Source organism: Delphinus delphis, chromosome 2, assembly GCF_949987515.2.
Source record: "Delphinus delphis chromosome 2, mDelDel1.2, whole genome shotgun sequence".
Lineage (NCBI taxonomy): Eukaryota > Metazoa > Chordata > Mammalia > Artiodactyla > Delphinidae > Delphinus > Delphinus delphis.
In genome coordinates this window covers 65,763,554-65,788,965 of record NC_082684.1, presented here as the reverse complement: position 1 = coordinate 65,788,965, position 25,412 = coordinate 65,763,554, and the positions used below count along the sequence as shown (strand labels likewise).

At 37.5% G+C, this 25,412-nt stretch overlaps 1 protein-coding gene across 2 annotated transcripts in view; it reads left to right on the top strand.

The window, feature by feature from the left end:
• The window catches only part of NPAS3 (neuronal PAS domain protein 3), an 836,192-nt gene that overhangs the window by 26,677 nt on the left and 784,103 nt on the right, over positions 1-25,412 (top strand). The window lies entirely within an intron of this gene.

Genomic DNA, 25,412 nt, shown 5'->3' with positions numbered 1-25,412 from the left:
ACTGATTTCAAACTGCAAGTAATAACATTAGCATAAAGTTAGAACTAGACAGAACATTTAATAAATGATTAATAGGGGCTTCCCTGGTGGCACAGTGGTTGAGAGTCCGCCTGCCGCTGCAGGGGACACGGGTTCGTGCCCCGGTCTGGGAGGATCCCACGTGCCGCGGAGCGGCTGGGCCTGTGAGCCATGGCCGCTGAGCCTGCGCGTCCGGAGCCTGTGCTCCGCAACGGGAGAGGCCACAGCAGTGAGAGGCCCGTGTACCACAAAAAAATAAAAAAAAAAATGATTACTAAATGATGAAAAATGTTAAGAAGAGTTTGTATTTATAAATGGAACTGTCTTAAATGCAAGCATTAACAAGAGATAGATTACCAGCATTATATGAAATCTAAAAGTATACTAAAGTTTAGGAATTTATATCACAATTTTAAAGTACATATTTCCTTCTAATTCAAGATTTCTTCATCTCCTTCCCTTCTGAAAACTATTTATTGTTTAAATGGGTACCATCCAGTGACTTATCTCATTGTTAGTGATGATAGGTGATGATCCTGAAGAAAGTCTAGATAGAATTTAATGATAAAAACGACACTTTCGGGCTTCTCTGTGTGACGCAGTGGTTGAGAGTCCGCCTGCCAATGCAGGGGACACGGGTTCGTGCCCCGGTCCGGGAAGATCCCACGTGCCGCGGAGCGGCTGGGTCCGTGAGCCATGACTGCTGAGCCTGTGCGTCCGGAGCCTGTGCTCTGCCATGGGAGAGGCCACAACAGTGAGAGGCCCGCGTACCGCAAAAAACAAAAAGACAACAACAAAAAAACCCCCGACACTTTCTGGGGCTAAAGAAGTTGCTTTAAAAATGCAGGCAGTTCTGAGTGCAAATAAATAATGGCAAAACAGGTCTTTTCTGTATTTTCTGTAATAAACCCCATGTTAGCTATCTTTTAGATTTTACATACAGAGTAACATTTGATAAGAGGAGCTTTGCCAAATGGAGAGAAGACAGCAGATAAGGACATTAAACTGAAATAATGAGCTGCTAAAAAGGATAATGGTTCAGGCTGTTCCAAAGCAACTTGTGGGGGAAAAAAAGAAGAGAGAAACTTTGAAACTGGGTTCTTCAGCTTTTTCGAAGAATGGTCTCCTTTTACCTCAAGTGCTGACTGCAGGGAGAGGGCATGGAGTGGGTATGACTTGTATAGCTGATACTGAGGAGGGTGTACTGAATCCCTAAGCACACTTAAGGATGTGGTGGCCCGCAGCTCCCAGCCAGCCCATCTCCTTCCCTGGGAAGAACCATTTAAGAGACAGAAGCAGTCATTGGTGCTGTGATCAACTTTGAAGTTAGGAGAGAGCTCCCCATTTTGATGTTTAAATTAATTTTATGTTTGAAATTAATATTCAGTATGTAGCTAGAACTTAGTACATGATTCAGTGAGATAATGCATGGAAAATGCTTTGTAGATTATAAAGTTCTACATAATAAATACCAAGTAATATGAAAATTGCATGGCATAAAAAATCCTAGTATTTAGGACTTTTGTTATTGTTACAGAAAAAAGAAAAATAGACTGGGGAGGCGCTACGGTTTGGGGGGTTTGAGATGCCATTCATTAATGGAAGATGCAGTTTTTCACTGCGTATTCTTCCTCGATATACCTGAAAATTGTGTTCAAACAATAGTTATTTTGCCTTCACTAAAATGTGAGTTCCAAAGTGATCACACTTATAAAAATAATGATGGAATATGGACAAAATGACTACTCCAAAACAGTATTGTCCCCAACTGGAAATTTTTTTTCAGCTTTTTGTTTTACTTTTTTTTCAACACTAAAAAATGACAAACACTCATTGATTTATTCTAGACTCTGTGCATTATTCATTCCATATTCAACCCTATGGGATAGGTGTTATTGTTGCCATTTTATAAATGAGGATGCAGTGGTACAGAGAGGTTAAGTAAATTGCCTAAGGTCACACAGCTAGTAAATTTTATAGTCAGGATTCCAGCCCAGGTCCCCTGGATTCCAGATCCCAGGTTCCTGTCTGATATACCAGATATTTTATAGTAAATGTGCTGAACTTCTCCCCGCACCCCATTATTTTGACTATTTAAGTTAAAAAATGCAGTTGTTACATATGTACGTATATCGTGTTGTAAATAGAAGAGAAGGAAATATCTCAATGAAAACATTTAAAATTCCATATGAGTAGAGGAAATCCTGAAGATTTCATGGGAGCATCTGTTGTAAATCAGGTAGCCTATTTATTCTGCCAGAGAAGGAGTTTGTACGTTTAAAAAGGTGTAATTAGGGCTTCCCTGGTGGCACAGCGATTAAGAATCCGTCTGCCAATGTAGGGGACATGGGTTCTATCCTTGGTCTGGGAAGATCCCACATGCCGTGGAGCAACTAAGCCCGTGCGCCATAATTACTGAGCCTGCACTCTAGAGCCCACGAGCCACAACTACTGAAGTCCGCGCGCCTAGAGCCCATGCTCCACAACAAGAGAAGCCACCGCAATGAGAAGCCCGCACACTGCAAAGAAGAGTAGCCCCCGCTCGCCGCAACTAGAGAAAGCCCGCACTCAGCAACGAAGATCTAACGCAACCAAAAACAAAATAAATAAATAAATTTATATATAAAAAAAGTGTGATTAGAGAAGCATAAAGAAATGGCAGTTGTGACAATCTAACAGTATTTTAAAAAATTTTAATATGTGTGCCATATAATGTAAGTGTATATAAAATGTTTTGATTTGAATCATTGGTGTTAAAATTCTTAGGATGATCCAGGTTGGAGTCTTATGTATGTATTAAACTATATTATGTCAATGAGTTTACCAGTTTTATACTTGGAATATAATTATGGATTACATGGTTCCTAAATCCAATAATAAAGTATAAAAATGGTACATTTTCAAGTTTTAAATCACATTACTTTTCATAACCAGTACACTTATATAACAATGTTTGTTATCTAACGCAGTTTCTGAGGGAAAGGAATCTTGGAGTGTTTACCTGGGTGGTTCTGACTGAGGGTCTCTCGTGAGATTGCAGTCAAACGCTGGCTAGAGTCTCACTTCCAAGGTGGCTCAGCTCACATGGTTGTTGGCAGATCTCAGTTCCTTGCTGGATATTGCTGGAAGTCTCATTTCCTCACCTCCTAGACCTCTCCTTAGGCTGCCTCAGGGTCCTTACAGTGGCAACAGGCTTACATCAGATTGAGTGATGAGAGACAGAGAGAGGGTCTGAGGAGAGACCCTAAATGGAAGCTGCAGTCTTTTAGACCCTAAACTTGGAAGTGTCATATCATATTCTCTTGGTCACAGAGACCAACCCTGCTACAGTGTGGAATGAACTACACAAAGTGAAATGCAAGGAGGTGAGGGATTACTGGGAACCATCCTGGAGGCTGATTCCACAACAACTATTTCATTAGGAAAGAAAATGTACCAATAAGGTCCTAAAGACTTTTTTAAATTGAAGTGTAGTTGATGTACAACTGTAACTATGTTACAGGTATACAATATAGTGATTCACAGTTTTTAAAGGTTATACTCCATTTATAGTTATTATAAAATATTGGCTGAATTTCTCGTGTTGTATAATATATCCTTGTAGCTTATTTTATACCTAATAGTTTGTACCTCTAATCTCCTACCCCTATATTGCCCGTCCCACTTCCCTCTCCCCACTGGTAACCACTAGTTTGTTCTCTATATCTGTGAGTCTGCTTCTATTTTGTTGTGTTCATTAGTTTGTTGTATTTTTTAGGTTCCACATATAAGTGACATCGTATAGTATTTGTCTTAAAGCCTTTATGAGAAGGTATTGCCCATGTTGTGTCCCAAAAAGAGTCTGAACCAAATTCTCTTCCTACCTTGGTGATTTTGTTGAATTGAATGTGTAGGTTTAGATGGAATTTGTTATATCAGACTAAAAAAAACTTTTTTATAATGGAAGAACTATAGATGCTGGATTTTAATGTCTGCTTTCCCATTTCCCACTGCGCCACTTCTGAATCTCAGCTTTCTTATCTGTAAAATAAGATTAATATTAGCCTTGTAAACTTGCAGATCCTAGTTGCAAAAATCTTATCCTGGTGATGAAAAAAAAATGGTAGATAGTGGAATTAGTAGATGTGTAGACAAAGAAGTGTTTATTTTCAGAAACATTTTTAAAGAAAAGATGCATTAGAAATTAATTAATTCTTGTGCCCCACCATAATTTAGAAAAGAATATCAGGTGGAATTGCCTCTTATAACTAAATATGTAAAAGGAAATTCATGTTACTAATAACTTAATATAATGAGGCTAATTGAGAAGAGCAAAGAGACACAGGCACGTAGGTTGAATGAGACATGAAATTAAAACTGTTTTTAGAGGGCATTTGCAATAGTGGGAACTAAAATTTTGAAAGACGTTTAGATATCTGGCTATTAATAAAAATGATTTTATAAACCTGGGAAGGACATTTTAAAACACAGGTTAAAAGGAATCAAAAGTCATCAGTGGTATAACAGCAGAACTTGATTTTGATTCTCTTCTATCAATTTGTCCTAGGTTAGAAATAGATTAACATCTAAACGTTCTCAGTTTTTGAAGAAAGGCAAAATATGCGTCCTCACGGTTTTGTTGCTGCCTTCGGCTGTTCTCTTACCCTCAAGCTCCATGACTTCTTTAATTATCCAGCCCAGAGACCTAACCTAATATGTCTGTCTTGATTCTCGTGTAGAGTTTCATGTTTTTCTTTCTTACCTTTGCAAAAGGAATGGGGTTTATTTTGACTTTTTATTGTTAATTAAAATTAATAATAAAAAATAAAAAATAAAATTAACGTACTTCAGAAAAGTCCATACAACGTATGTATATACAGTTTAAAAATAATTATAGAAAATAATTACCTTACTGTATTCGTTTTCTAGGGCGGTTGTAACAAAGCACCACACACTGGGTGGCTTAAACAACAGAGCTTTGGGCTTCCCTGGTGGCGCAGTGGTTGAGAGTCCGCCTGCCGATGCAGGGGACATGGGTTCGTGCCTCGGTCCGGGAAGATCCCACATGCCGCTGGGCGGTTGGGCCCGTGAGCCATGGCCGCTGAGCCTGCGTATCCGGAGCCTGTGCTCTGCAACGGGAGAGGCCAAAACAGTGAGAGGCCCACGTACCGCAAAAAACAAAAAAAAAACCCCAAACCAAACAAAACAAACAAAGGAGCTTTATTGTCTCACCCTTCTAGAGGATAGAAGTCCAAGATGAAGGTGAAGGCAGGGTTGTTCCTTCTGAGGATAGTGCGGGAGAATGCATTTCCTGCCTCTCTCCTTCTGGTGGTTTGCTGGAAATCTTACGCGTTCCTTGGCTTGTTGATGTAGCACCCCCATCTCCGCCTTCATCTTCGCATGGTGTCCTCCCCAATTTTTCCTTTTTATAATTATACTAGTCATATTGAATTGGGGCCCATCCTAATGACCATAGCTATATCTGTAAAGACCCTGTTTCCAAATAAGGTGACATTCTGAGGTACTGGGGGTTAGGACTTGAACATAACACCTACCCAGGGTAAGACAGATACTATTACCATCACAGAAATGGCCACCCGGAAGTGTGCACTCCCCCTCCTCCCTGTGGTAATTATGATTTGGACTTCTGTGAAAATGATTTCTGTTTTTCTTTATAGGCTTATCATTTGTGCATCACCTTTAACAAAATATATGGCTTTTAAGACATCTTTCATGAAATGGATAAGTTTAAAAAAATAGGACTGAAAATTATTTTCCAGGTATAATGTTATCTTCAATTCCTAGGGGCAACATTTATTAAATATTTAATAATATTTGTTAAAAATGCCTACGTTTACAGGTGAAAGTAACTTAAAAATAATAGTTATAACTTTCAGCAGGAAAAATAGAAGAAATAATATCTGTTACTTCTCCATTAAAATGAGCTCCATTTCAGATCACATTTTAATTTTTTCGTGTAGACTGCCTCATCAATTGATGACGAATATCCATGTAAACTTTTCTGGAATGTAATTTATTTCCTCAATTTGTTCCTATTGTAATGAAGTTTATGATCGTGTTTTCCAGACTTTTCATTACCAAGGACCCAAAGTATTATGTTCATTCCAGACCCGTTTAGAAATATTTTAATCTTGTAAACAGCGCTTATTAGGATGTATTCAGGTCTTGCCATTCTTTATTAGTTACTGATAGATGTCTACCAGTGGGACCCTTGGTCAGCCTGAGATATGCTGTGTAGTAAACACTGACCGTGTAATACTAGTTAAAATCAAAGAAACTTGATGTTTTGGTTACCTTGTTCAGCCTTATTTAAGAACAAATGTAAGACTTTCCTCAGATTTAAAAAAAATACTGAAAATAGTTTATGTCCATTACTGCCTTAGAAGATTCCTAAAGATCATGGTTGCTCAGTGAAACACACACACACACACACACACACACACACACGTACACACGCATGCATGCATAGACTTTGCTGAAGTCTACAGCAGGAAAGAACAGTTAAACTCCTTACAGTCACATTTTTGTTTTAATTAGTCTTCAACCCCTTAAGTACGGATGGTTCCCAAATTTCAAATGACCCATAATAAATCCAACAGGTTGCCCCTGTTCAGCCATTGCTCTCTCCCTTATTAAAATCCCTGCTCTGTCTACTGTAGGAAAAGGGGTAAAAAGCAACACTTTGCCACATAGTAGATCCTTCATATTTCTTTGTTGAATAAAATACATTTTTAGAAGGGCCCTTGAGAACTGTGAGTCCAGGAATGGGAAAGAGAAGTGATAGAAGGGTTAGGATAGAGAAGCTCACCCCCAAAGTCAGCTCATTCCAGACTTGTTTCAAGAAAGCCTCCCCCACATGATGGAAAACTGCTGCCCTGATTTACCTGAAATGCTCACCTCATGTTGATGGGTGATGGGATGGTGATGGGATAGGGTAGCACACGCTCACTTTTTACAAGGCAGATACTTCCGGAAAGCACCCGTGCAAATTTGTGTGATCACATTGCCTTCTTTATTCTACCTGAAGTAAAGAGAGTTTTGCTTGGGGAGTTAGAGTGGGAAAAGTAATGGTTTTGATGATGGTTAGGGACCCTTCTGTGATACAAGAAGGGGAGTGGTTATTAAGATTTGAATAAAGGCACTTTCAGCTTAGTATGTAGGCAAGAGAAGACTCTAAAGGAAGGGAAGATTCTAAGAACACATTCATCTATTTGGAGTTTTTGCCTTGAGCTAATCTCCAAACCCAAACGAGGAGTGGGGTAGCCTGGGGTTGAGTTAATTTTTTAATTTCATTTTTCACTGACGTAGTGTTCGTGCTGGGAATATTTGATCCATAATTCTGCCACATTAAGGTTACACAGGCATCTGAGGCTGATCAGACATCTAACCATAATCTAAAAAGTGATTTGTTTGAAAAAGTATTCCAGGTTTCCTATAAAAATATACTTTTAGAATTTCATTTGTTTGTGAGTTTGAAATTGCTTATAAATGAAAATCTGTTTTAGTCCTACAAGTATATCTTGAATTTTGAACGTCACTTCTATAGCAGGGATACCCAGATTAAGTAACCCTTTCAAGTGCTGACATCTGAAATAGGCCACAGGGCATAATTTAAGTGAACATGTATTTTCTACAATAAATTACTTTATTTGAAGTCACAAACTATATCAAATGGATTTCTGCTCCTTTGGCATATAATATGTTGCCTTGCACATAGATTAATAGATTAATGTTGAGGAATGAATGAGTGAATGGTTATATCCATATAGAGTATATAAATACAGTCTACACAGGAGCCATTTCCATAAGGAGATTTGTGAGTCTGATTATTGTTGTCTAAGTGACAAAGGAGGTTATCATTCATTATCAATAAATTCATTCAATAAATATTAAACTAAATATGTATGATTGCTAGTCACTCTGCTGAGTGCTTTGTGGGGAGCCAAGATGAATGAAATAGGACCTCCACCCTCAAGAACTTCACCTTCCAGTGGGAAAAAAATCATAATAATAACACATAAATACATGATGAGACTTTATCCAGATAAAGTGCCTTACTAGTTCAGAAGAGTGAGAATAATTCAGATATTTGGTGACGTTTGGACTCGATTTTGGAAGTTAATGAAGAAAAAGATTATTTTTTTTTTAAGATAATGACAAGTACAGAGGTAGGTGACTATTGGTGTTCGTTTAACCGCCTAACGAAGACAGAGCTGGTTTCACCTTTGCTCCTCTTGGTTTCTTTTCCATGATTAGAAGGTAGCTACTGCAGCTCCACGATGGCTGCACTCAAGACAGAAAGGGTGAGGGCTTGTGGAGGGACAGCCACCTTCATGCTTTTTATCAGAAAAGCAAAGAAAGGTTTTCCCAGAAGCGCCAAGCTTCCATCTCAGTGATCAGATCAGTGCCACACGGCCACCCTCATTTATCACAATATCATCCAAATTATACAGGAAGGAAGGTACTTAAAAAAGTTAAAACCAAACAAAACAGATATAACACAAAAGAACAAACTAAAGAAGTTTTAAAAAGTATTTCTAATGAGAGTAAATAGAGAAGGATGTTTGATCAATAAAATAATGTCAGAATTTAGTAGGTAATCAATCATGATCTCTACATTTGTCTATAGTTAGAGGATGATACTGGTAGAATAGTTTTCCACTGTACCATACTAGCAAAATTTGACATAGAAGTCTGTAACAAGCACTTGAAAAATTAAAGACTTCTAACAGATGTGGGTATTTAAATAAAGAACCTTTTGCCTCCAGACCAAGTCTTTTAATATCACCAGCCTAGAGAACTTGTATCAACAGCTGGGTGATTCCTTGTCTTCTTTTGAGGAAATATGGTTGTTTCTTTTTCTTTCAGTTTCTAGAAGGGTCTTATTTCCATTATTTCTTTCAAATGGTCATGGTCACCTTTGTTGTTGACAACAGCAGAGATTTACAAAGGAGCATCTTTGCTGTCTTTAAATCACTGAACCAGTGTGATGGAGCAAAAATATATATACCATATCTTAGTATATTCATATTATATCAGTTTTAATTTTTAAACTTTGGTAATATTTTTAGTGGAGGAATGCAAAGTACTTTATAGGAAAGGAAGACTAAAAATTCAACAGATCATGGAGGGTTGATACCAACAAATAGCTCTGCAGTTTTGACAGCATTTCTACCTCTTAAAAGTGATTTTCTTTCTTGGAGGTTTTTTCTTGCTGTTATGGTGACTGTGATGGTAGTGGTGGCGGTTCTGTTTGTGTGTGTTTTGCCAGAATCACTCTAACCTTAGACTTTTCCTTCTTCTGACCTCCTTGGGGACCACAAACAGGAAGGAGCAAAGGCCGTCAGCTCCTGGGAATCGATGCACATCAGGGCTTTCAGACATTAGCGTGCATAAAAATTCTTTGGAAAGCTTGATAAACATGAAGGCTTACAGGCCTACTGATTAAATCAGGCAGGAATGAAGACTGGGAATCTCCAGGTACTTCAGACAGTTCTGATGTAGGTGGCCCCTGGACTCCACTTTAAGAAACATTCATGTAGACAGTAAGTGAGGTGGTAGGGGGCAAGTGAGAAGACAGCTCTCACACTAAGTCTTTGTGTGTCTCACTTGTTCCTTGTCTCTGAAATCAGGGTCTCCAAATGGGATGTGCTCACTCCAGTGGTTTGCAGAAAGACCTATTTTGGTTCAGGAAGAAAATAATGAAACTTTGATTTATATTCCTTTTTAAACTTTGCCTTTAAAATTTTATTTCTTGTCTCTGTTTTGTAACATACATGCAATATTAGTACAGTTGTACATATTTATAAATGGTACATGCATGCTAAAGACCGATTCTAGAAAATGTTTTACTGATCGTTGTGCACAAAGAAGTTTGGAGATTGCTGCTTTAAATGATTTACCAGGCCCAATTCCATACCTCTTTCCTGTTCTTTCCAAGAGTTTACTGTTCCTTAATCATTTTTCATTTAGATACCAACATTAGTCAATGCTTCTTTTGTTAGTATATACATATACACAGACCATACCTGAAGACTGAGAGGAGGAAAGGGCTTTGCAATCTATGTCAGGGAGAAATATCTGCGTACTATGGTTAATTATCTGACTGACACCTTTATTTAAACAGCCCCCACCGAAGAGTGGAAAGAGAAGAATCAAGGTAACTTCCATCTATCAGGTTATGGCCATCACGCCAAGCATTTATAGTCCTGTCTAGTCACAGCACACTCAGAGACTCGAGGGTGGATGAGTGTAAATGTGGATTTTCTAGAGACACGACTCATCCTTTGTCCTTGGTCCTTGAGTTAGCTCCTTCTCTTCTGTTCTCAGAAGACTCTTTTCTGTCAAGTACATCTCTCCAAGTTAAAAAAAAAAAAAAAGTCACTGTTTTCACAGCATAAAATTTATTTTAAAGATATTTTTAGATTACAACAGCTGAAAACACCGATTATCACCATAATTATGTATATAGTCTGTTAGGTCAACTTTTCCTTTCCCTTATTTGGGGCAGGCATCAAGATTTTGCCTCCTCATATTTTCTGTGCTTTACAATAGACTGGAGGCTCCAAAGATGGCCATGATTTTCTAACTCAGGTTCCTCTAGTTGGTATTTCTAGACGTAAGACCATGATTACTTTTTTATAAGTTTTGTCTCTGATACACACACATACACACACACACTCTCTCTCTCTCTCTCTCTCTCTCTCACACACACACACACACACACACACACACACACACACACACACACACACACACACACACACACACCCCTAATCTATTTAGTCAATTGAATTGTCAATAGAGGAGAAAAAAACACACAAAATCGCTGGCTTGAAAAACTTCAACAGTTTGTGTCAATATTGTCATTCTTTTAGTAGCCACACAGCACAGGCAGTGTCTGGAGATCTGAAATCTATTTTGGGGTCTCCTTTAAAAAATGTATCTCTTCTTTTAGTGCTATTTTTCCTGGTATTTCTCACAAGTATTATTGTATGGGTCTGGGTGAATTGGAGAGGAATGGTAAAATAGTTATAATATTGTGTTAATAAATATAATTAAACACTAATAATATTTATTGAGGCCACATGTGCCAGGCACTGTGCTAGGTACTTTGTTCTGTCAGTTAATCTTTACAATAACCATTTGAGTTGGGTGCTATTGTTATTATCACATTTACAGATGAGGAAATGGAGAATTGGGGAGGTGGTAAGACTTGCTAAGAATCACTCAGCTAGTACATTGAAGAAGAGGCTCCTTGAGCAGGGTGTGTATATTCTGCTTTGACTCTTGTAAGATTGGAAGTTAGGAGTTGAGGTGGGCACAGACCACTTTGGAGAAAACAAACATGTCACCTTACTCCAAAGGAAAAGCACAAATACATAGCTGGGGCCAGGGCCATGCCTTGTACAGCTCACAGAGCATGATTTCCCTTGTAATTGAAGCAAATGATGCCCCCCACCCCGAGTTGTGCAAAGTGGTGGTCCTGCCAGGAGCTTCTGTCTCATATATAGGAAGTTGGAAGGGGTCGTGGAGTTTGTGTATATAAATCTTAGCTGTGTATAGATCTGGACAATAGAATGCGGGGTAGAAGGAGGGCCCCCCAGACTCTTCGTGGAGGGAACTGGGTCTCTGGCATTGGATGGGTTCACTAGGTGTTTAGGTTCCAATCCCTCAGAAATGTTCTATTGAAACCTCTTTTTAATCCTTCGATCCAATATTGTTAATATTTCTGTATTTCACTTTAAAGTGGAAATGATAAAAATTTTGTGTACTAGAGAAATGTTGGATGGATTAAGGAGAAGAGGTCTGTAAATGGTTATTTTTTTCCCCTAAGTGTCAGGTAATGACAACGTTCAGTTTTAGATTGATGTCTTCCTCAGTCTCTAAGGTGACAACCTTTCAAGATTGTTTAGGTGTGATTTTGGAAAGTTGAGAGGTCAAGAATCCTGTCTGTCCTCTCGTGTTTGTATCCCCCATGCCGGGACTATCATAAGGACTTAATAAATAATTGCTGAGTGATTTAAAGTCGCTCAAATATTCTGAGCCTCAGTTTTTTCCTTATCTATAACATTGGGGATAATAGTGTGAATTTCATAGGGTCCTTAGGAGATTACACTGGATAACATCTTAAAGAGCTTAGTATAGTGTGTAGGAACACAATAAATGTTTGCTAATAACAATATTAGTTATTATTCTGCTTACTGCTGTTTGTCTCTAAAACATCTGGCTCTGCCGCTTAAAACCTGTGTGCCCTCCAGCAAACTAGTTGCGCTGTCCAAGTCCCAGTTTCTTATTCTGTAAAATGGGGATGCTAATGCCCACTTCACTGTTTGCTGTGTAGTTAAGATTCAGAACTAACAGTCATTTAGTGACTATTATGTGCATCACTGAATTAGACACGTTTTCTCAACGATTACCTTGCAGAAATTCCTTGAGGTAGGTACTATTGTTTTCATTTTACAATTTAGAACACTAGGGCTCAGAGAGTAAAGGTTTCAGTCGAAAGTCAGATGAGTAGTAAGGAGTCAGTGTCTCTCTGATACCACTCTCCTGTACTTCACATCTTCACAATATTTAAGGCCATGTAAAAAGACCATACATGTCTGTGGGCCATCATTGGTGACATCTCCTTCCTTGGGTCTGAGGGCTGCAATATATCAAGGCACCCTAGCATAATTTGCTCTATTTAGGTATTTAAATACATCGTGGTTTTAAAGGCACCCTAACATAATTTTCTCTGTTTTAGGTATTTAAATATAACATTTGAGGGAATCACATTTTCCCCCAAAGTTTCATTTTTTAAACTTTTTTTCCACCAGTCTAAAAATACCGGTTCCTGTATTTCTCAGGTCAAGAAAGAGTAAAACTACATAACCAAAGTTCGGAATGAGGTTCTTTTTGTGTTACATTGCCCAATTTGTGGGCTTTGAGGTGGTTATTAAGTGAAAGCTGCTGCTAAACCAGGAGGTGAGTTTAGGTTTAGTATGATACCAATGGACTTGTCAGAAGCTTTTTTTTTAAGAAAAGAAATGACATTATGTCCGTTCTAAAGCAGCTAAATAGAGTTTCTGTGAGTGTTAAAATTTTGCCAGAGGATCATGGTTTTGAACCTATCACATATCCAGAGACCTGGAAGCTAAGACTAAGTACTTTATCGCTATGTTTTTCCCTGGGGTGTCTTAATTAAAAGACAATTTGAGAAACAGGAAGAATCCATTCCTAGCTTGAAATATTGTTTCTCGGACAGATCTTTCCTTGCTGGAAGTCATCCCAAAGTTGTTTGGGAGTGTCAGGTTCAGAGTTAATTGGGTTTTCCTATCTAGTGAGAAGAGGTGGCTCTTTTATTTTGGTCTGTTGTTCCCATGGTTGTGAGCTTTGGAAAGGTTTGACTCAGAAACCATGAGATACTAACACAAGCACTGTATTTTTGAATTAGTATTGATTGACAGGTCTCTATTCAATGTAAACAGCTTGAAGGGAGAACTGCAGTGATAAGAATCGGAATTTAAGAACACTCTCCTGTATGACATAATGATGGTTTCACATTAATCAAAATAAAAAGGGGGATATTAATTTTTTTTGTAATGAGCTGTAAATTAGAATACATTGAGAATAATTAAATTGTATTTTTTTTGTTTAGCTTTTTCTTCTCAGATGCTACCATTTCGGAAGAGCACAGTTCATGTGAAAGTCTGAATAAAATTCACAGAGTAGCATCAAGGACCTCTGAGCCCAGAAAAACTGAGTTTGGCAGTGCTAATTTGTATTAAAGTTGTTGTTGCATGACAGCCGGAAAAAGATTTAATGCTTGCCACCTGAATCAAGGCACGGAACATTGGTTTCTATAACTGCCATGAATTTGAATCAAGGCCAGTATCTCTAAATTTGAAATAAACTGATACTCTGTCTTGAAAGAAGATACAGGCCACTTATGTTGTGGAAGGTATTTAGAAAATAGTATTTCAATTTAATTTTTTAGCCATATATACACACACACACACACACACACACACACACACACACACACACACACACACACACACACACACACACACACACACACATTTTTCAAATTGTTCAGCTCCTCGGCACTGTGGCCTGTAGTGGTTCTTGTTGTTAGAGGTTCACACAGGAGAACTAAGAAATGCCTGCAGCCATTTACTATCCACTTTCAGCCAGGAGTTAGCAGTGAGTTTGCACCAGGTTCCGGGTTTGGCGTTTCTCTTCTTACCACGGAGGAGCTGCTCGCTTCATCAGAGTCATTATCCCTCTTGGATGTCACTCTGGTTCAAAGTATTAGTATTACAGTATTGCTCTAGGAATTTAGATTTTATCCCAGCCACCCCTGCTGTGGTAAAACCTTAGTGCCACCAGATGCAAAATCCATTCACATGCCGAGCACAATAAAAATGATGATGATGACAATAATTCATATTTTGCATTTGCAAAAACATCTTTCATCTGAAGAGCTTTTGTAAAGGGAACATGCATCTTGAGACTACTTTATAGAAAGTGATCTTCGAGTCCAGTATGGAAATGAATCCACCTCTGAGGTGAAATGTGGCAGCCATTTAATTATTTTTAATGGGATCCATCTTAAGCACAGTTGTGTCTCTATTCAGTAAATGTTTTGATGAGAAACTATATAAATTATATGTTACATTAAAATTTTCAGGCATTTTTATTCTTACTGAAGAATAGTATGTTCTTTTGATTAGAAAAGTACTCAGAACATTGACTATTTAAAAATGAATCCTGCTGAGCTTTTTATCGAGCCATAAAGGATTCCCTTAAGGTATCACATAGCTGTTTCTCAGGCGTACTTACAGCAGCACATACCTTATTTCACTATTTTCATTGGGGTGGTAGTAAGAGCTTCAGCAGCATACTGTCTTGATGGGCACAACGAAAGCATACTCAACTCTTAATTGCACAAATGCAGATAATCCCAGGCCAGTTTCTCTTCTGTTTGTACTTTCTCCCTAGCTGATCTCATCCATTCTTAGGGTGTCAAATAGCAGCTCTATGCCCATGGCCCATCACGTTGCATCTTTGTTCCCCATGTCTCATCTCAGTTTCTATGTTATTTTTCTTTCTCCTCCCTCGAGGTATCAACCCAGCATTTCAAATTCCAAAATAGGATACCCCTTAAAATAACGCCTCTCTGTATGTACTCCTTAAGTAATTAACATCTCACCTCAGGTTTTTACTTCTGTTATGTATGCTCAATACTTGGCAGTATTTAAGACAAACTCCTCCTCCTCAAATCCGATTAGTTCCTAAATTCTGTATGCTTATCTTCTGCATGGTCCCTTGCATCTGTCCACTACGTTATATGCATCCTTCAATGGGCATTTTACTGCTAACGGTAGGATAAAGGGAAAAAAGAAAGTGAAACCAAAATCACTCAATTTCCCACCTGCTAGTATCACTCAGATGGTGGAGGCACAGCTGAAACTACTGGCTGAAATAAAGCTTTGGGTAACTTGCAGCTTTCATTTATTGTCCCGTAGTGGCCGGAATGATTTGAAAGTTTGAGGCTGTACCAGAAATATGTGTCTGGTTTGGCCATTTGTAGTAGTTTGCAGCATGGTATGTAATTATAAGTTATCCTAAGTGAAGATGAAAGGACAATTTGTTCTTTAGGTGTAATTAGAAAAGAAAAACAATTTTCAACATACAGAACCATAGATGTTTGAATAGCATTTTGCTATTACACAAAGATATGGAGGAAGATTTTCATTGTCCTCAACTAGTAGTTATATTGAATATATTTTCCATCAAAGACAAAGAAATTCCTTAAGTTCTGTCTTTCTTAGAGTATTTTGTAGAGTTTACAAACTTGAAAATTTTTTCTTTGCAAAATTTTGTATTTTCCTTTAGACTATAGAACTTCTCCCACAACTTACTCCACCAAATACTGTGCGTGTGTGTATACTTTATAATGGTGGAATGATTTGCTAGAATAACCTGTTTACATTCCCAGTATTCAGGGAACAGGGCACTGACTTATATTCAAGCATTCATTTTTGAGATGAACACTTTTATCTGGCATTGTAGGTTTTTTACTTAACTCTTTCAACAATAATCTTGAATGAAATATTTCCCTTTATAAATGAAAAAAATAACATACACCAGTATTCATTCCAAAAGTCCTTGCCAAACACTATAAATTCAAATCTTTGGCTGAAACGGTATGGTATGTTTTGGGTTTCCTTCTCCAATAATGGCTATAAATTAGCGATGTTGTGCTATATTTATGTAATTCATCAAAGCTTATTGAATGAGATAGAATTATCAAGTGTAGCACAGGAAAACTCATTTAGAAGAAAAACTTTAATACACAGTGGTTTAAAATGCAGCCTGACTGACTAGCTTCAGTATATATAACACATTCTATGTTGTCCCATGTTCTGAAAGAGAGTTGAGTATTGATTAGAGGTAACCCTGACCTGGATTATAAGGGCTCAATTTTAGTTTCGTTTGGTTTTAATCCCTGCTATGTTTTAGAATTTTATATGGAGTTAGAAGCCAAGTGAGGATCTTCCTCATTCTGCTCTTCAGAGATCTTCCACTTGGATTGGGTGGGTGATATCCATGTAAATCTTGCCACTTTTTTTAGTGATTATATAAGGTGAAAATGCTTAAAAAGGGTTAAGTAAATATAAAAAAGGAAAGAGATGAAGTATAACAGTGATCTGGCGCTCTTTGAACAACATTTTGTCTTCATCAGTTTTTGGAGATGTGGCATATAAGTTGAATAACTACCTAAATACTATGTTTCAATTCTCTTTAAGCCTTTCTTGTGCTGTATTTCGAATGGAAATAATTTGAAGCAGTTTTTAATTTTCTTCTAGTATTTACAAAATTTATTCCAACAACATTATCAGCAAATTGGGTAACATTGGGATAGCTGGAATACTGTTGTGTTTGCATATATTTTTTAGAGATGGGAACTGCTTCAAGAAAAGCAACAACAATGGAACCAAAATAATGTCTTTATTGTTCATTCTTAACAGAAGCTCTATTTTCTTTTGTAGGGTGGAAATGGTTGACGTTAATTATCCTTAGTCATGTGAATATTCTGTGAATTTTTGCCCTGTCTTCTAAAAGAGTTTCTGGAGGAATGGCCACCAAGTATGTGGTTCCAGTGTAGTCATTCCTATGTTCTAAAAATGCAGTATCTCACTTAATTGTTGAGGCAGATTGCATTAGGGGAGGTTTTCTGATTTAACATCTACCTTGCCAACCAGTTAAGTTCTGGATGTAATTTGCATAAAGATGTAAAGAATTTGAGGGCCAAATTATATCTATTTTCTCATAAAGAGTCCTTTACATTATGATAATGATTATTACTTGATATTTATTAGGGCCATCTGAGCATGACTTGCCAGAATACTGTCTCAGCAAGATATGCTTATAATAAGACTTAGGTAAACAAGCAGATAATATATACTGGTAAAGAAAATGGGAAACAAAGAAAGGAATCCTATAGATGGGCTTGGTAACAGTGGTTTTTTTATATGCCAGTGTCTCCTTTTTACTTAGTTTATGGAGGGCTTCAGTGATCTGTCTTGTAGGAGAGAGGTACAGCTACACAGTCCAGAGGCTACTGAACATTTTTGAAAAGCCAGAAATATACAGTACATAAAAAATATACATCACACAAATAACACAGGGAGAGGATCTTTGGTTATTAAAAAGTCTACTGTGTTGATGTTCGGCTGTTCCTGCGCAAATGGGGACTTTTACTATTTCAAGAATTAATGTTTATGCTTTTTTTGTTTTTTTGTAAAGTGTTTATCTAATGCTCAAAATGTATATTATGTTTTGTAAAAAAAAATTGAGCCTCTTTTAGAAATCTCCATGTTGACTTTCTAGGGAAGATATCTTTTTTTCATGTATGTAAGTTAGGGATTATGTTTGAAAAACAAACAAAACAAAACAAAAACTCAGCCAACTCCAAAGAAAGGACACATCATTGAGGGGAAGAGAAGGTGTAAGAAAAGCTCTTGGGTTTATAGGAATGCAAACTTGTGAGCACTTCACAAGGATGCTTAGGATTCAGATTCTGAACATGGATGGAAACTTGATTCTCCATAATGCACAGAAATAGCTTAGAAGAAGCTGTAAAGTTCTATCACGTCATGGGTTGGTGAGCGAGGATGGATTTACACGATCAAGGATATAAATGGCTTTGAGTGAGTCCTTAGTTATAAGGTCTGTGATTCTTCATAATTGACATGGCTTTCCCTTGTCATTCAGACTGACAGCAGTAAGGCAGTAAGGATGTGGAGCTGCTGCCGTTGTCACAGGAGCCCTAGGAGCCCACGTGGATACCGCCGTGAGGATTCTGAACCGTGTGCAGGAGAACACTGCCTGCCTCCCGGGGCAGTCTGTATGCCTCTGTGGTTTTGAATGTTTTTCAGCCTTTTAAAAATTTTGGCTGGAGCATTAGCTATACCCTGCCCTTACTCATTTGTATGACTTAGAGAAAAGAATGTGACCAATGGGTTTTTTTTCTCCAAGTGTGAATATATGTGTATGTATATATATATATATATATATATATATATATATATATATATATATCTGTGTTTTGGGACTAAGATGGAAATGTTCTCATGCCATGCATTATGGTTCAGGCTTAAAAGGCATATTCTAATGAGGAGACAGGAAAACAGTGTATTTTCTTCAACTTAAAATGTTTTGGATGGACTACTGAGTGTCTACCTTCCAAAGCATCATGGATATTTGCACACTCTGGGAAGATTTGGGTGCATATGATTTCCTTTGACCATCAGGGAAAGTATGGAGAAAAGAGAAAGGGAACCCTCTGTGTGCCTTGATTTATGTGTGTTGATGTCAGTGGGGAGGGTGAGGTTTTTGGTTCCATGACTGTATGTCAAGTATATTTTAAAAATGTGACCTAAACCTAAAGACAGTGTTAGCACCAATCAAAGACTTTTCCATTAAAATTTTAAGTTATTTTTGGTATCTTATTGGGCTTTTTAAATAGCGGCAAAAGTTGTGAACATTAGTTTGAAGGTTAGTGGCGATTTAGAAAGTTAGCAGCAACACTGCCTAAGCTTCAGTCAGAGCAGTGTTGTAGCTTTGATGGAGCTGGGCTGTGGGAATGCAGGTCTTTAGCTTAGGGTGGTTATGATTTTACTTTATTTTTTTTAAGGTGGAGAGATGAATGGGGCATGCATTCATGTTTTTCACCTAGGCCAAGTGGAAGACTTTGCAGTGATGTAACCCATTAGGTTGGAGAAGCTTTTCTGTGGAGCTGCCCCGCGGTGCTGAGAATAAGTTATGAATGCTGCACTGTTTCAGCGCAGAGGGCCTTGCCGGGAAGAGAGTGGTGTGCCTGGGCCCCAGCTATTGAGAAGATGCCAGTCAGGGATGAAAACGTCTTTCATGAAACTATAGCTAACTTCCCTGTGACACATTACCATAAAGCAGAGAGTATTTTTAAAACCAATAGTGTGAAAATAAGCAAATACCTTATAAAAGTCAGAAGGCTTTATTTTAAAAGTGTGCACGTTGAGTGACTAAAAATATACAGGTTTGTGTCGGAATTCTTTTCAGTGAATTGGTCTAAGCAGTTTTCCTTCTCTCTCCCTCTCTCCTTGTTCACAGCCCTGATTTCTTTTGCCTTTTGGTTACAACTACAAAAGATGTCTTCTGAGACAAATGCTGGTGCATGACATCAGGACGAAGGAATGCTCAGCCCAGTCCAGCATGTTTAAAAGCATCAGCTGCTTGAAAAATGTTACATTTTTCAGGGTGGATTAAAAAAAATTAAGATGATCCCTGAGAGGGGGGAGTTAGGCACAGACTTTTACAGAAGTTTTTTGTTATTATTTCCAGTGACCAGAGACATACTAAAATTGGAATTAGATTTTGAATGTTAGTCGTATAGTGTTTTTCCTCAAACAGAAGATGTTCTGTGGTCTTTATAAAACAAGTGACGATAATAACAATAGGATAGCAGAGGTTGTCAATTTTGTAAAAATTATACAGACTTAAAATTGTAAATTTTAAGTCTACTGAATTTTTACTTTGGTTTTAGACTATATAGTTTTATGAATTTAGAAGACTAGTTACTAAATAATCGTATGTCAAAATAATTTTAATTTCTGGTTTGACTCAGGTTTCGGCACCAAAAAAATTTTTCTTTAATTTCTTTTTGTTTTTCTTAGGTATTACCATGACTTAATTTTGAGCATTTTTCATGAAATTCCCAATACTTGGGTAAACTGCATATTAATTAATATAACAACTAAAAATTTTGTCACAGTTCAGCATACCAAAGAAGCGTATTTCTTTTTTTTAAAAAAACTATCAGTATCCTTATAAAGTTAATTATTCTTACTAATTTCCATTCTTAGTTCAATAGAAGAAAATGGAAGTTCTGGAAAAATTTTAACAACTGCAGTTTCAATAAAATATATCAAAATGTAAAATATTCAGATCAGATTGGAGAAGTCATTGTTTTGGTGGTTTATTGCCTCTATATTTAAGAATTATAAATCTCTAAGTGTTGCAGTTCTCTGTTAAGTGATAGCATAAAGTATTAATCATGTTAAAAGGTAAACTGAGTCACATTAAACATTTTAACGAGTTGATCTGAGCGTGACTCGATTTGAATCTGGCAGCCTCAACTGAAGGTGGTTAGGAGGGCTCCACTGACAGGACCTAGGAGCAGTATTTTTGTAGATTGGACACTGAAACAGAGCAAACAATGATTTGATGGTTGTAGCTTAAGCAGCCGCCTTATTTGGGAAAGGCCAGTGGGCTGTTTGTGATTGGTCGTTCTCACGTTTCACTTTCTTGGATTCCAGCACATGACTCTGACTTAGGTTTTGTTTGCTTATGTAGCTACCACGGCATTAGAGCCACCCCAGTCTAATGGCCTCCTTGTTTAATTAGTTGGAAGGAAAAACTGAGGAAGGAGACAACTGAGGCATGCAGGCTGAACAGGGAGAGGCCAGTGAGTGCCCTATGGCAGTTCAAAGTGTGTCTATGCCTCTTGAGCAGGAAAGGGGAGTTTGTGGGAGAAGTTTGCTTACTTCACTAGGCCTTGAGTCTCAGAGTTGACAGAGGCCAGCAAAAGGCAACTTCTGTCTACTTTTTGTATGTTCTTTCTGGAAATTGAGCTTTTAGAACTGACAAGAAAGTGATGGGACTGGAATGACCCTTCACTGTACACTTTGTATCTTGGCCATAGCTTCACGGTTGCTAATGGCTTTTCCTTGGGGCAAGACCATTGCTGCCTTAATTTAGAACAGAATAGGGGGAAGTTTATACGTACAGAAGATAAAGCAAATAACTCTGATATACTTCTGGATAAGTTTTCCAATTGAACGGTGAATTGAAGACATTTACTTCTCAACAGTCGCTGCCTCTCTGACTTTCCTTTTTCTAATAGATTTTTCTATGAATTAATGTCTCTACAATGAGTATGTGCTTGCATTTTTCTAGGTACATTGTAAAGCATTTGGGGATTTTTACAGCTGTTTATAGCACTCAAAAATACTTTGGGAATAACAGGAAAAATTCCTAGTTGAGCATTTGGCATAGTTAATCTGGTGATCATTTAACTGAAAAAATGTTTATTTTTATTCTGTAAGACTGTGTTTTTCTCCATGCCCATAGCAGACCTCTGTCAAAGAAAAGACTCAATAGGACAGTTTTCCGTAATCTTTCATATTCTCAGTTTTAAAAAATCTAAATGTAATTCCTTTTGTTTTATGTCAATAGTATAGAAGCAAACACATCCCATATGTTGACAGTGATTGATTAAGATATAGTAATGCATAACAATCTGACTACTTTAGAAACATGTTTAGGATTCAAGCTTTTGACCAGTCTGTTATTGCATGAAAAGAATGAAAAAAATCTTATATAATGTCTTTCTTATTAGGACCCTGAAGGATGAATTTTGTTTTACACCACTAATGGGGTATGTCATCTTCGGGGGTATCACCAACCACAGTAGCACCACCAATAACTAAGTAGATTGGACACTTGTCACTTTTGTTGTCTTCACTGTTATACCGCTGATGTCACTTGACTTGTGTTCTCTGAAACTTTTCTAGGGTTTATTTAATCTCTCAAACCTCATTTGTACTGTTCAAGAAGATCTTTCAATTTATATTTTCCTCTAGTTTATTTTTTTTATATATCCAGTTGTGAAACCCATGGCCCAAATCCTATAGAAATCTTTCCCATACTATAGTCATTCAGCATGTATTTATTTATTGTCTACTATATAACTGCTACTGAGCAGGGTGCTAGAAATCACAGATGAACTGCCTGTGGTACCTGCCATCTAGGATCTCTCAGTCCGAGTGTGGGGAGGGACAGGAGTGGAGACAGACAGATGTGCAAAGCAATAGTTGCAACTAGCATGATGTATGCTGTGGAAGAGGCAGGTGCTGAATGTTCTGGTGCCATAGAATTGGGACACCAGACCCACTGTAGAGGCTCAGGAATGAATGTCAGGAGCATGGGAGCCCTTTAAATCTTGAAGAATGGGAAGGAACTAGGCAGGTAAATAAAGTGGAAAAGGATGTTCTATACACAGAGGCAGAAAAGCCATAGGGAAATCTATATAGGCTGTTGTTATTGGACACATATAGTCATATGACAGGAAACAAGGCTGGAAAGCTATAGTTTGGGAAATCATTAGAACTTGTATTTTGTGCAGTGGGTTTTGAACTTTTATTTTATACTTCCTATCATAGTGCCGGTGAATTGAATTAAACTGAAAGAGCTACAAAGGATCAGCTTGGGAGTGAGCTGGTTAGATTTGAATTTTAGAAGGCTAACTCCAGTGGTGATGTGGAGGAGAGAGGAGGGAGGTGAGATTAGAGGAAGGAGATGCCAGTGTGAGGCTGTGCAGTCCTCCAGGCAAGAGATGGCATGCTGGTCAAAGGCAGTATGAGTAAGGATGGGCTTGAAAATTGTAGGAGGCAGAATCTACAGAAATTAGTAACTGAGTGGGTGTGAGGGGTGAGGGAGAAGGAGAGAGTCATGATAAGCAAAGATTTCTTACTCAGTGGATTGTGTTTTTATTCCCTGAAATGGGGTATGTAGGAAAATGAGCAGATTTGTGCCAGGGGACAATGAATCCCGTTTTGGACGTTTTGAGGCTGAGGGCTTCCATTAAAAAGTGAGATGGCAGAAATGCAAATATTTGCAGACTAATCCAGCATGTGAAAACAATCGAATGTATTTGATAAGTGTATGCTTGTTGACCGATTGAATGGATGTGTAGATTAGCCATCAATTCATTACATTCTGTTTTAATTTTCTTCCAGTTTTATTGAGATATAATTGAAATACAGCACTGTATAAGTTTAAGGTGTACAACATAATGATTTGACTTACAAACATCATGAAATTATTGTAACAATAAGTTTAGTGAACATCCATCATCTCATATAGATAAAAAACTAAAAAAAAATATATTTTCCTTGTGATGAGAACTCTTAGAACTGTCTTTACAACTTGCATGTATAACATACAGCAGTGTTAATTATATTTATCATATTGCACATTACATCCTTAGCACTTCATCTTATAACTGGAAGTTTGTACCTTTCAACGACCTTCATCCAGTTCCCTCTTCCCCCATCCCCAACCTCTGGTAACCACAATTTGATCTCTTTTTCTATGAGTTTTTTTGTTTGCTTGTTTTTGAAGTATAATTGACCAACAACACTATGTTAGTTTCTGTTACACAACATAGTGACTCAGTATTTCTATACATTTCAAAATGATCACTACGATAAGTCTAGTTACCATTTGTCACTGTACAAAGATATTACATAGTTATTGACCATATTCCCCAGACTGTACATCTCATACCTGTGACTTATTTATTTTGCAACTGGAAGTTCGTATCTCTTAATCTCTCTCACCTATTTCTTTCCTTCCTCCACTCTCCTCCCCTCTGGCAACCACCTGTTTGTTCTCAGTATCTGGGACTGTTTCTGTTCTGTTATGTTTTTTCATTACATTTTAAGTGACTATTATTGACTTGCTGTAACTATTTTAAAACCATACAGCACAATAGGAAGCACTCTAATTATTATAAAAGCAAAAGAATAAGTAGCAGATATTGTCATGTTCTCACTTATTTCTGACTCCGCTTTTCCTCTGTTCCTATATTCTCTCCACAGCAGCTAGAGTGATCTTCATATTTTTAGTATTATATCTCTTGTTACATCTGTCTTGCTTAAAATCCTTCTGTGGCTCCTTATTTTCAGAATAAAGCCTATAATCCTTAGCCTGACATGCAAAGCCACCCATCTGTAATCTCATTCCTCTTTTGTTCCTCAGTCCCCTCTATACTTACTTGTTCTAAATTACTATTAATTTCTTGAGCAGCTACACCCACATTTCCAAAACTTTGTGTCTGCTTCTGACTCAACCCTCTACTTTAGGAACTCCTTGTAAGTTTTTCTTAAGGTCCTGGGCATACATATACAATAGCAATTATCATATGCATTATAGTGATCCCTCTTCCCACCTGCATTAGACCAGGACTCCTTTAGTGAAGATCCTATGTCTTATTTATTTTTGTATCTCCAGGATTCAGAATAATTCCTGGCACATAAAAAAAGAAAACTACTATGTTGCTGTGAAGCACTTTAATACGGAATATTTTTTGTGAGCAAGCTTCCTCCAGTACACTACAAAGTAATGAATGCTTATAAATTGACTTCCAAAATGTACCTGATTTACTTATAGGACTTTCGGCTCTAGGAAAATCACTTATTTTCAAAAGTGAATCTCCTATGCAGGGAAAGGAGATTTGATTTAAAATGAGAAAAACTACTATCGTTTACCTTGTTTTGAGAAATAGGTGAGAACAGAATAAATGCCAAGGAAAAAGAAATATACTGGACATTCACTTTAATATCAAGAAAGAATAGAATTTTTGTAGAATGAGGGGGCAATACCCCCACCTAGGAAAGTAGGAAGTAGTAGAAAGGGGACAAAAGCAGTTCATACGACATGCATTAAACCCTCTGGGCCTCATGTGAAGCTGGGTCTAATTCTCCTCAGTAACACAGGAATGAAATGGCTGCCCATCTAGTTTTACAAGTCTGTGATGAGGCTTGGATGAGAAAAACTATATGAGACCATTTTGTAAAGTACGCAATGCTATCAAATATAAGATTTAAGAACATTGCAAAAAAAAAAAAAAGAATAAGTAGCAGAAACAATTCTTTCTGTTGCATAAAAATTTCCAGATGGGTTAATGTGACTCTACATAACCCTGCACTTAAAATTGATTAGTCTGAGTGCTACCATTTTCCCCTTCCCTGACGGCCAGTTTTTGGAACGTCTTAGTAACAATGGAAGGCTACTAGTGG